Source organism: Vombatus ursinus, unplaced genomic scaffold, assembly GCF_900497805.2.
Source record: "Vombatus ursinus unplaced genomic scaffold, bare-nosed wombat genome assembly UNPS02014932.1, whole genome shotgun sequence".
NCBI lineage: Eukaryota > Metazoa > Chordata > Mammalia > Diprotodontia > Vombatidae > Vombatus > Vombatus ursinus.
In genome coordinates, this window is record NW_020954710.1 from 11,162,624 (window position 1) to 11,174,739 (window position 12,116).

The following is a 12,116-nucleotide window of genomic DNA, read 5'->3' on the forward strand; positions in this document are numbered from 1 at the left end:
TAGATAAGTGCTGCCAGGTGTTTATCTGCCTGGGGCCCCTTGCAGTGGGGACCTTAGTTCTGTTGAGGCACTGGGAGACTTCTTTGCTGAAGAATGCCAAGGCACCTGGTGGTTTTCTGAGCTGGTTTCCACCAATTACCCCACCCTCACTGAGGCATTGGGAGGTATAGCTGTTGGTGTTTGCCTGCTTGACCACCTGGGCTTTGGGATCTCCTCCTGGTTGGCAGTTGGAGTCTGTAGGGTTCTGACAGCTTACCTGGTGTTGGGCTGGAATCAGCAAGGCTGGGACTTTCAGGTAAATCTAGGTTGCTTTCTTCAGCTCCTTTCAGATGAATGCTGCCAGGTGCTTATCTTCCTGGGGTCCTTTGGGAAGCAAGCAGCACTTGCTTCCCTTATTTTTTCTGAGGCACTGGGAGACCCGTTTGCTGTAGAATGCTGAGGCACCAGAATCTCTTCCTGGTGTGCTAAAGTGGGTCTTTCCACTATCTGGCTGGGCGACTCCCAGTTCCGTACTGCTCCCCTTCCCACAGGGTAAGAGGGGCCTTTCCCGTTAATCCCTCTAGCTACCTGGGCTACTGTACTGCTGCACTCCCTCTTTGTTCTGGTTCAGCTGTTCCAGGGTTTTTTCTGGGGTGATATTTTCTGGGTTTTCAGAGGTTGATGGGGAGGGTGAGAGCAACTACTTTTTTACTCTGCCATCTTGGCTCCCGCCAACAAGCATTTCTTGAGCACTTGCTATGTGCCAGCCACTGTGCTAAGTGCTGGGGATGCAAAGAGAAGCAAAAACAGTCCCTTGAGTTCACATTCTAATAGGACAGACAACGTGCCCACAACTATGTACCAGCATGATCTGTAGAGGGTGAATTGGAAAGGATCTTGGAGTTGAGGCTCTAGCCTTAAGGGGAATTAGGAAGGGCTTCCTGTAGGAGGCGGGGTTTTATCCAAGACTGGATGGAAGCTAGGGGGCAGAGGTGAGGAGAGAGAGCATTCCAGGACCTGGGATCAGCCAGAGAGGACACAGGTTAGGAAATGGAGTGTCAGGAACAGCAAGGAGGTCAGTGTCACTGAACTGTAGAGGATGTGGAGGGAAGTGGGAAAGGTTGGAGTGCTGGTTAGATTATGAAGAGCTTTGAAAGCCAAACAGAGGATTTTGTATTTTATCCTGGTGGCAGTAGGGAGCCACTCACTGGAGCTTATTAAATGCATATGTGTGTCTGTGTCTGTGTGTAGTGGTCAGGCCTGTGCTTTAGAAAGATCACTTTGGTAACTAAATGAAAATGGACTGGAATGGAGAGACCAGCCAGCAGACAGTGGTCCAGGCATGAGATGATGAGGGCCTGCATCAGGGTGGTGGCAATGCCCAGGGAAAGAAGGAGCGTATGGGAGATATATTATGAAGGTAGAATTGACAGGACTTGGCAACAGATTGAGTGCGGAAGATGAAAGTAAGCTGTCAAGGATGACGAGCCTTGGTTGTAAGCCTGGGAGACTGTTGGATAATGGTGCCCTCGACAGTAATAGGAAAGATAATGAGTTTGGTTTTTGACATGTTGAATTTAAAATACTTCTGGGAATCCAGTTCCAGCTGTCCAATAGGCAGTCAGAGATTTGATACTGGCTGTCAGAAGAGAGGTTGGTTAAATAGTTCTGAGAATCATCTATATAGAGATGATAGCTGAATCTGTGGGAACTAATGAGATCACCAAGCAAGGTACAATAGAAGAGAAAAGGTCTGGGCAGAGCCTTGGGGCATACCCATGGTTATCAGGTATATCTGGAATGAAGATCACTAAATGAGACTGAGGAGTAGTCAGACAGAATATCGAGAAGAAGAGGGTGATCAGTAGTATGAAAGACTTTAGAGGAGTCAAGAAGGATTAGGATTGAGAAAAGACCATTAAATTTGGCACTTAAGAGATCCTGGGTACATTGGAGAGAGTGTTGAAGTTGAATGATGGGATCAGAAGCCAGACTTACAGAGGTAACAGAGTGAGAGGACAGGAAGGGGAGGCACCTATTGTAGATGGCCTTCTCAAGGAGTTTGGCTGTGAATGAGTAGGAATGCAGGAGGCAGGAGCGTGTTTGTATACAGAAAGGAAGGAGCCTCGTAAACTGGGAGAGATTGAAGTTGAGTGTGAATGGGGATGATGGAAGGGGCAGGCAGTCTGATGGAGAAGACAGGATGGAATAAGATCAAAGGTACCTAGGGAGATATTAGCCTTGGCAAGAAAGGCCACCCCACATGGGCAAGAGAGTGCTTGAGCTGTGTACTGAGCAAGGAACAGGTTCCAATGTGAGCTGGGTGAAGGAGGAAATGGTTAAGACATCTGAGTGATGTGAGAAGAGGAGGGAAGGAGATGAGACTTCTGGAAGAATGGCCTCCATTTTCCCAGTGAAATATGAAGCAAGATTTTCAGCAGAGAGGATGGCAGAAGGGAGAACAGACAGGAAAGAGCTGTTTGGGCCAAGGGCCCTCTTGATCCCTCTCAGATCCCACTGGGGAGGTGCCCAACTACGCCATCTGGTACGCAAGGTGAATTCTATGCTTCTTACACCACTATGTGACTTATTGGCCAAGGCAGTGTTAGAGGAGAAGGTGTGCATTCTTTATGTTAAGAAACACTCCCCCACCTCAACCCCCAGAGATCCATCAGGATTCCAGTAGACAATGTATTGGACCCAGAATTAGACAGGAAAAGGAGAGGGAGATGGCTGGTGGGCTTTTTGGAAACTGTAAAGCTCCTTCACTGACCTCAAGCTTCCCAGCAAAACAAAAGTCCATCATTTCTAAGACCAGCCTCCTGCCAGTGATACTCTAGAGTCCAGCTGCCTTTGAATAAATAAAAATGAGGATCACGCGGTAGACAGTGGAGAATCGCATTTCAGGGCATGAGCGGGCTGTGGTCTGTAACCAAGGAGGAGCCCTGAAGAAGAGCGGGGGATAAGACACCATCAAGGGACCATAGAATCAGCAGGGCCCAGCAGACCCAGGCACCTAGGAGAGGCTAGCAGACTGACTGGTTAATGCGCAGCCTGGACACCACAGACCATGAGGATCTTTGAGGATCAGGCAGTTCTGTGTGAGTCCTGAGCTGCTGCTCATATATCACAGACCCAGGTCAGGTGGTGGAGTTCATTGTTTGCTTAGGTAAAGTTCCCCTCAATGGCTCAGGGTCAGGGATGGTCACATTTTATTATTCTTTTTTGATTTTTATCATTCCCTTGACATTTTGCTAAAACCACAGCCACTGTTCCCACAGGAGACATAGCCATTTGCTTAGTGGAATGAATCTGGACCATGTGGAGATTTAAGCCCTTCCCACCCCTCATCTGTTGCCACCCTGGGCTCCCAAGTGATTTTTGAAACCCGCTGTAATTCACAGCTTCATTCTGTGGGAAATTGTATCTGGCTTCTGCAGGGCAAGGCCCTTATCATTTGTCTCAGGCTTATATACGGCCCTAATCCAATGGGGGCCATTCTGCTTTGTGGACTTTGCACATCACCCCTTTTTATTAAACATATCCTGTGTGCAGGGCACCGTGCAGGTTGCAGATTTGAAAGAAAAGGACTCTAAACTAAACTAAAAATTGGAGTCCCTTGCTCACAACAGCCCTGTGGGGTAGAGAGTGGCCCACTATACCAGTTTTACAGATGAGGAAACTGAGACTCCAGGGCCCTGCCCTCATACCAGGCTGTCTTCACAGAGCTTACAGTCTAGCACAGTCAGTCAGGTAGCATTTATTAAGGGTCTACTATGTTCCAGGCACCGTGCTAGGCACTTGAAATACAGAGAAAAGCAAAAAGCAGTCCCTGCCTTCAAGGAGGTCGAAGTCTAATGGGGAAGACAGCATGCAAACATGTACAAACAAGATGGAGACAAACAGAATTAATTGGGGGTAGTCTCAGAGGGAAGGCCCAAAAATTGGCTAGGATTGGGGAAGGCTTCTGTAGAAGTTGGGACTTGAGCTGAGATGTGAAGGAAGCTAAGAGGTAGTGATGAGGAAGGAGAGAGAGCTGTAGCCATGGGGAATAAAGTGTGAAAACCCTGGGTTGGGAGATGGAGTGTCTCACTCGGGGAACAGCAAGAAGGCTGGTGTCGTTGGATCCTAGAGTTCATTGGGGGTCAGAGTGTTAGGTTTAAGAAGCCTGGAAAAGTAGGCAGGGCTGTGTTCTGAAGGGTTTTGAAAGCCAGAGGATTTTGTATTTCATCCTGGAGGTAATGGGGAGCCCCTGGAGTTTATTGAGTAGGAGGATGGTATGATCAGATCTATGTAAGAAGGTCAGTTTGACAGCTTAGGGGAGGAGGGACTAGAGTAGGGAGAGACTTGAGGCCACCCAACCCACGGGCAGCTGGTTGCAGTAGTCCAGGAATGGGTTGATGAGGGCCAGCTCCAGGACAGTGGCAGTGTCAGAGGAGAGAATAGGGGGCATCATAAGACGAGAGTTGTTGTAAAAGTCCCTCTACGATTGGTGGGAAAGTAGGAAGAGGGGAGGGCTTTGGAGGAAAGATAATGCCCGTGGAACATCAAATCAGAGATGATTGAAGGGCAGTTGGAGATGCAAGACTGGAAGTGGAGAGAGGTTAGGGCTGGACAAGACAATCTGAGAGTCAGAGCTGTGATGAGCAGCATTACATGGCACATACATTAGAGAATTTTGAAACAAAACGTGAGATGAGGGAAAAGGGCATCATCAAGCAGACAAACCATGGAAGGCTTTGTGGAGAAAATAATGTTCAAGGCAGGCCTTGAATAATGGGCAAGAGTCTTCTGTAGTCACCTGAGAGTACAGTGATTATGGTAGTTTTCATGGAAATCATTGATGATTAAAAATATTGCTTTCAGTGATACGGTATACAAGCCCTAAATAATATCTTCTATTTATGGAGTGCCTTAAGATTTGCAAAGTGATATATATATATGTGTGTGTGTGTGTATGTGTATATGTATATCACTTTATATAGAATATATATTTTATATGGAATATATAAAATATGTATTCTAGTAACTTTTTTGGTCTTTTGGTTTTTTTATATCAACATAGTTTCCCCAATATCTTTCTCCCTCCCTGAGAGCCATCCTATATAACAAATAGTACTTTTAAAAAAATAGAAAGGAGAAAAAATTAGCATATTAAAAAAGTCTAAAAATATATGCTTTATATAATACTTATGGATCTTCCACTTCTGTAAATGGTTGGGGTGGAAATGCCTTTTCTTGTCTTTTGAGTCATGCTTGCTCTTTATAATTGTACAACATTAGTTTTTTTTTTTTTAATTTTTTGAGTGTTTCTTTTCATTTACTTTGTTGTAATCATTGTATATATTGTTTTCTTGACTTTCTGCTTACTTCAGTCTGCATCATCAGTCCATATCAAACTTTCCATGCTTCTCTATATTCATCATATTCTTCATTTCTTATAGTACAATCATATTCCATTACATCTGCATACCACAATTTTGTTTAGCCATTCCCCAGTTGATGGGCATGAACTTTGCTTCCAATTTTTTGCTATCACAAAAAAGTGTTGCTATGAATATTTTGGTGTCTTTAGGGACTTTCTTCTTATCAATGGGCTACTTGATAGTAGTAATGGAAGCTGGTTCAAAAAGTAGGGACATTTTAGTCACTTTATTTGCATAATTACAAATTGCTTTCCAAAATGGTTGCACTGATTGACAGCTCCACCAACAGTACTCTAGTGTGCCTATCTTCCCACAACCCCTCCAACATTGACTTTTGCTTTCTTTGGTCATCTTCACTAATTTTCAGGGTTTGAGGTGAAACCTCAATATTGTTTTGATTTGTAGTTCTCTTGTTATTAGTGATTTGGTGCATTCTTTCATATGGATAGTAGTAGTTTGCTATTCTTCTGAGAACTGTTCATATCCTTTGATCATTTATCTTTTGGGGAATGGCTTTTTCCTATATATGTATGTGTATGTGATATATGTAATTATATATCATATATCTTGGATACCAAATCCTTAGAGAAATCTGATAATTTTTTTCTTCCCATTCAACTACTTCCCTTCTTATGCCAGGTGCTTTAATTTTGTTTGTGCAAAAGCTTTTCAATTTCATGGGATCAATCATTTGTCTGTTTTAGTTTTTGTAGTTACCTCTCTCCCATGTTTGGTTAAGAACACATCTCCTACACATAGCTATGAGAAGTATATGATCTATTTCTCTGTAATGTTTATAATAAAATCTTTAATATTACAGTTATGTTTCCATGACAATGTATTTTGGAATATGATAAAAGCAAATTGGTCTGAACCTCATTTCTGCCAAACTGCTTTCTATTTTTCCCAGAAGTTTTTATCAAATAGGGAATTCTTTCCTAAGTAATTTGTGTTTTCCAGTTTACTGAGCACTGAGTTCTTTAATTCCATTCTTTCTGGTTCTTAGTTGTCTAGTGTGTTCCAGTGATCTGCCTGCCCTGTTACCTTCTTTGATCCTCACAGCTGCCCCCTGAGGATGAGGAAACTGAAACTGACAGAGGTTAAGCACAGGTTTGTCCAGCTCCTAGGTACCTAAGGCAGGTTTTGAACTCCAGTCTTCATGACGCCAAGCCCAGTGTGCTCGCCATGGTCACTTAAAATGAAATGGCAAACACTGATCTGCTGCTGAGTCCATAGCACAACCTTTGCCACGTGTATACTTTCAAAACTGAGTGTTAGGTAATTTTACTTTGTCAGTCTGGGACATTCTCCTCGGGCCCCAGATCATGTATATTGGGGCCCTCTTGATTGAGGCTCACGTTCCTTGAGGGTAGGGACTATTTTCGTGTTTGCCTTTGCATCCCCAGTCCAGGTCTGGCATATAGTGGGTGCTTAATAATTGCTTGTTTAATTGAATTGTCCAAGTGTATCCAGGAGATTGATGTGTACTAGGAGTAAGTGTTAGAAAGTGGCCTATTAGTTTAATACATCCCTTTGTGTGTTTGGGTCCCCTTGTAGTTATGGAATCTTAATTTGAGAGCTGGAAGAGTCCTCAGTGTCCCTTAAATCCAACTGGTACACAAAAAAGATACCTTACTATAACATTCATGACAAGTGGCCATCCAGCTTTATCTTGGAGACCTCTAAAGAAGGGGAAGCCCTCACTTCTGGAGACAGGCCCCTTCACTTTTCAGCAGCTCTGATTCCTCAGGTGGCCTCTTTACAATGTGCCCTTATTGCTCCTGGTTCTGACCGCTGGTGCCAAAGAGAGCAAGGCTAATCTCTCCCCCACCTGACAGCCCTTCTTCAAATCCTTGGAGACAGGTTTCGTTTTTTCTTTTCTGAGCCAAGCCTGCCCAGGTCCTTTACCTGGTGGTGCATGGGACTTGACCACCAGCTCACTTCCCACCATCATCTTGGTTAGGATACCGTGGTCTGGAATGATCCAAGTTTGGCAAGACAGCTTATGCTGGCTTCAGGAGGCAGAGCTTTCCCAACCAAGGCAGCCTAGCGTGGTTGAAATCCTAGCCATTGTGGTTGAATGCTGGCCATTCCACTCTCCCATTGTTCTCAGGCAGAGGGCACACACTGGGTAAGTGTCGGCTACCAGCCTATGCCTTTGGCATCGTTTACAACCAAGCAGACTGCTGAGCAGACTATCTGGACAAGAGGTGCTTATGGGTCCGGCTGATGTGTCTTGAGTGCTTTTCCAAAATCAGCGAGGGTAGTTTTTGTTCTATGCAAATTGCCCAACTATGGTGTCTGACAGCTTGATTTGCCCTATGGTGGCTGACCAAAATCCAGCCTGATCCAAAACATGGAACAAGATGCCCTTGCTTTGGGGTCTGATGTTTGAGTTTTTATTTTTATTTTTTTGCATCCACAGAGAAAGTCACAGCAGGTCTTGACATTCCAGAACAATGGTGGATCAAATGAAATGGTTTCCACATACTATCTCTTGATTGGCTTTTCCTTCAGGAAACCCACCTGGTCCTTCTCTATTTTGTATTAGGGGTGCCAGATCCTTGGCAAGGATCACCACCCCCATTTGGTTTATTTATGAAAAAGGTTTGTAGCTAGAAAAAAGTTTGTAGCAACAGCCTCCAGGTCTTTCTTGTTGGAAGAATATTCTTGCATTAAATATAAACATGTGAGTCAGGCAAGGAGTAGTGGAGGAAGGAGCTTTTAAAATTTCTTTTCTGAAATACACTTTGAAAGTTTTCCTGTGCCTCAGTCTTAAAGGCAGTGTTCATAAAGCTATTTCTCACCAGACTCTATGATCATTGAGATTTATTCGTCTCCCTTTGAGTCTTGGGGAGAACTCAAGTCAACTCAACACTTACGAAGAATCTTTTATGTGTAGGATGCTGTGCTCGGCACTGGGGACACAAAAGCAAAAATAAGTCCCTGGCCTCAAGAACTGTCTTGTTCTGTGTATTGTGTACATGGATATATGTGGTACAGTGAAAATCGAGAAGAGGGAGAGTCTTGAAGACTGTCAGAGCCAGGACGCTTTAACCTAACACCCTTCCAATGGCCATTGTCACCCAAGCCAGTCAGTTCGTATTAAAACCAGAGGCTGCTGAACCTCCTGGCACATTAACCAGCTCTTCCTCCCACACACATTCTGCTCTGTCTGCCTTCCAGACCTTGTTTACAGGATGCTGGCAAAGAACCTTATGAGAGCAAGAGTGGTGACCTTTCTGAATTCAGGGAAATGCAAGTAAAATGCCTCTTGGGCCTTGGCCTTCATCCCACTCCTGCGGATATTTGGCCCCTCTGGCGTGGGTAGCCAGCAGCAGTAAGGAGTGAGATATGGTGCAGCTTCAGGGCTTCTAATACCGGTGAACAGAGCTCTTTGATCAGAAAACGAGCATAGTAGGCTGGTGCCCTTTGCGCTGTTTCCCTTGAGCACAATTCTTCCCATGTGCTCAGGTCCTTCTGGTCCTGTCATTGTTTTGGAAGGCAGAGGGCAGAGCTTTAGACCTTCAACCAGAGGTTCAAACCACATGATGCAGATCTCTATCTTTGGGTCTAATCTGGAAGAGCAGCTATCTCCAGAACCCCAGGGAGAAAGAGAGGGTTGGTGGAAGGCTTATTATCTTGTATTCTTTACAAGCTGAAAAGATTAAAACTCTCTTGCCAACCCATGAGTCCACTGTATTCATTCAGACAGTCTTGAGTACATTTCTTGTGTATGATATAAATGCATATGCTGAAAGAAAAGGAAAATAATGTCTGGACGGGTTTGTGTAGTCTTGCATGTACACATGCGCGCGTACAAACACACACACACACACACATATTCACTAAAGGTGTCACTTATTATTTATAGATTCTTCCCCACGCACACACATTTCCAGACAGCCTCCTCACAGAAAACTCTGATAAAACAGTCCGTTAAGGAATATCTCATACTTGTAGTCTTTGGAGGAGATACCTTCAGTCTTTTCCTTCCTTCCATGATAAACAGAGCTACCTGAAGCTGTCCCTTCTATGCATCCAACCACCATCATCTTGGACCTTTGGCCTCAGTCAGTGGAAGAGACTGTTAGGAAATGTTATTGAGAGCTGAGGCTGGAGTTCTTCAGGAAGAAGAGTGAGGAGGAAATATCTCAGGAATATCAGCCATGCCTGCTGAATTCTTGACAAGGAGAACCTAGAGAAGCAATGTGGGGCAGGGGGAAAGCAATGAACTCGATGCCATAAGACTCAGGTTCCCATTCTCGCTGCGCCAGCAGCTGACAGTGGGCTTTGGGACCACTCACTTCTCCTGTCTAGCCCCATTTTCTCCCAGGTAAAATGAAGGGTTGAACCAGAAGCACTCAGAGCTCTCTTCCAGCTTCATATATGATCATATGATTCTAACTCTAGAACCCTACGGCATCTCAAAGCTGATTACATTCCATCTTGTCAGGCAGTGTGTTTATATATATCATATTTATGTAGTTATTTAGTTTATTAAGTTCTTCCTCTGTGCCAAACATATGCCAAACTCTGAGCACACAAAGGAAGCCCTGCCTTCAAGGAGCTTGCATTCTAAAGGGGATGACACCATGTAAATAGCTGGGTACGTACAGAGTGGATGGAAATCTGAGAAGGAAAGGCACTAGTAGCTGCGGCTAGCTACTAGTGAAAGGAAAGGCCCCTTGCAGAAGGTGGGATTTGAGCTGAGTCTTGAAGGGAGCCAGGAGGTAGAGGTGAGGAAGGAAGGCACTGCAGGCATGGGGGACAGCTGGTACAAAGGCACGGAGTTGGGAGATGGGAGATGGGAGATCTTAGATCTTAGTGTATGTGAAGAGTCTGATGTGAGAAAGTTGGAGAGATGAGAGGGAGCCAGATTACGAAGAGCTTTAAATGCCCAATGGAGGGGACTTTCTGTTTGATCCATGACGTGATCATGGGCATCCCCTGGAGTCTGTGGGTGGGGTGGTGGTGAGGGGGAGATGGAGGCAGCTTGTCAGAGGATGGACTGGAGGCAGAGAGACAACTTAGCAGGCCCTTGTGGGCGATGAAGTGACTGTGAATGGAGAGCAATGCGTGGCTAGGAGAGATACTGTGAAGGAAGGAAACAACAAGCTTTGGCAGTAGATGAGTGCAAGGGAAAGGTGAGGATGACCCCGAGGTGGCCGTCTAGGGTGGAGGGGCTGGAAGGCTGCAGAAATTTGGCAAGAGGGTAGTGTTTGGGGACAAATTCAGTCAGTCAGCAAGTGTGGATTAAGCACCTTGTTAAGCCAGGCCCTGTGCTAAGTGCTGGGGATACAAAGAAAGCAAGCCAGATGCAGAATAAATGGGAAATAATTAACTGAGGGACAGGGCTAGAATGACGAGAGATTGGGAAGGGAGAGGAGAGAAGAGAAGAGAGGAGGGGAAAGGAGGAAAAGAGGAGATAGAGGAGAGGAGAAGAGGGGAGGGGAGGAGAGAGGAGAAACCAGTGAAGGAGCCTGAGGGGCTCACTGCTACTTGTCTGCCCCTTTCAGGGACCCTTCAGGACGATTTCCAGGCAGCATCTACCAGGTCTGGCTGCAGCTGCTCCCTTTTTAACGAAGGGTAACCTCAGGGTGTGTACTGTGTGTCTGGTCCTCATCATCCTCTCGGTGACATGTCATGGGGCTGAACTTCTTTGTGATGCTCTTTGTTTGCTCTTCAAGGAACAGATTTCTTCTACTGGAGATTCTGTCTGTTAATTGAGTTTGGTTGAATGGTCTCAGGAGGAGCAGTGGTCTGCCCTTGAGGTTGTCTCCCCCCGGGCCTTGTGTTGACTCCCCTGCACACAGGTGCATGTTTTGAGCATCGTGCCTTTTTCTTTTCCTGAGCCCATTCTCTCACCCCCAAGTCAATAAGTCAGCCCTTCTGAGCAGATTGAATGTGACCTCATGGAAAAGTCCCCAAGGTCTCTGTCCTATTCTTTGAACCAGTCAGGGAGACGGGTTGTTCTCCTGTTGGGTATGACTTCAGTTGCTTGATGCCACTTGAGCCATCTGAAACTTGGTGGTTCCTGGCATCTTTTGTGATTTGGCTTTCTTAGGCAAAGAAATTGACAGGGAAGCCTGGCAAATGGACCCTTGCCTCCCCTTCTGAATGTTTCTTCCTTGGCTGGTCCTGATTTCATGGCCAGGAAGTAGACTGCACTTGTCTTGTGACCAGTAGGTGTTGCATCATCATTAAGCCAAGTCCAACTGCAGCTGCCCTCGGGAACTTTTGCTTATGATCTTGTAATGGGTTTCCTTTGAACCTCAGGAATATTTATTAGGACAAATCCTTGTTGGGAATCTTACCATCCAAGAAAAGTGCAAGATGTTTGGATCATTGCACTGCCTGACCCAGATACTGGTCTTGGCCTTTGGCCTGTGACTACCTTTTATTTCTTACCAACCACTCGTACATGTTTGTCCTCTGTCTCTTTTGATCCTCAGCCAGTCGTCTCCCAGACTTTCTGACCAACCACACCCCGTTTTTCATCATTTTCACCTTTGGGTGGAAAGGGCAAAGCCACAGCTCTGGGGCCTTGGATCTCAGAAGCTGTGCCTGGTAGTGGGTGCCTGAGATACTGAGGGAAAATTCACAAAGTGTTAGTCTAAGCACAGCAGGATGGAGCTTTTGTGAGACATTACTGAAATGATGAAATAGCGGGCACTTCTAAAAAATGTTTTGGTTGATTCACAGGCTAGA

The 12,116-nt window shown here is 45.3% G+C and overlaps 1 protein-coding gene across 3 annotated transcripts in view; it reads left to right on the forward strand.

The window, feature by feature from the left end:
- The window catches only part of ACOT7 (acyl-CoA thioesterase 7), a 171,616-nt gene that overhangs the window by 109,643 nt on the left and 49,857 nt on the right, over positions 1-12,116 (forward strand). The gene's annotated exons all lie outside the window — the stretch shown is intronic.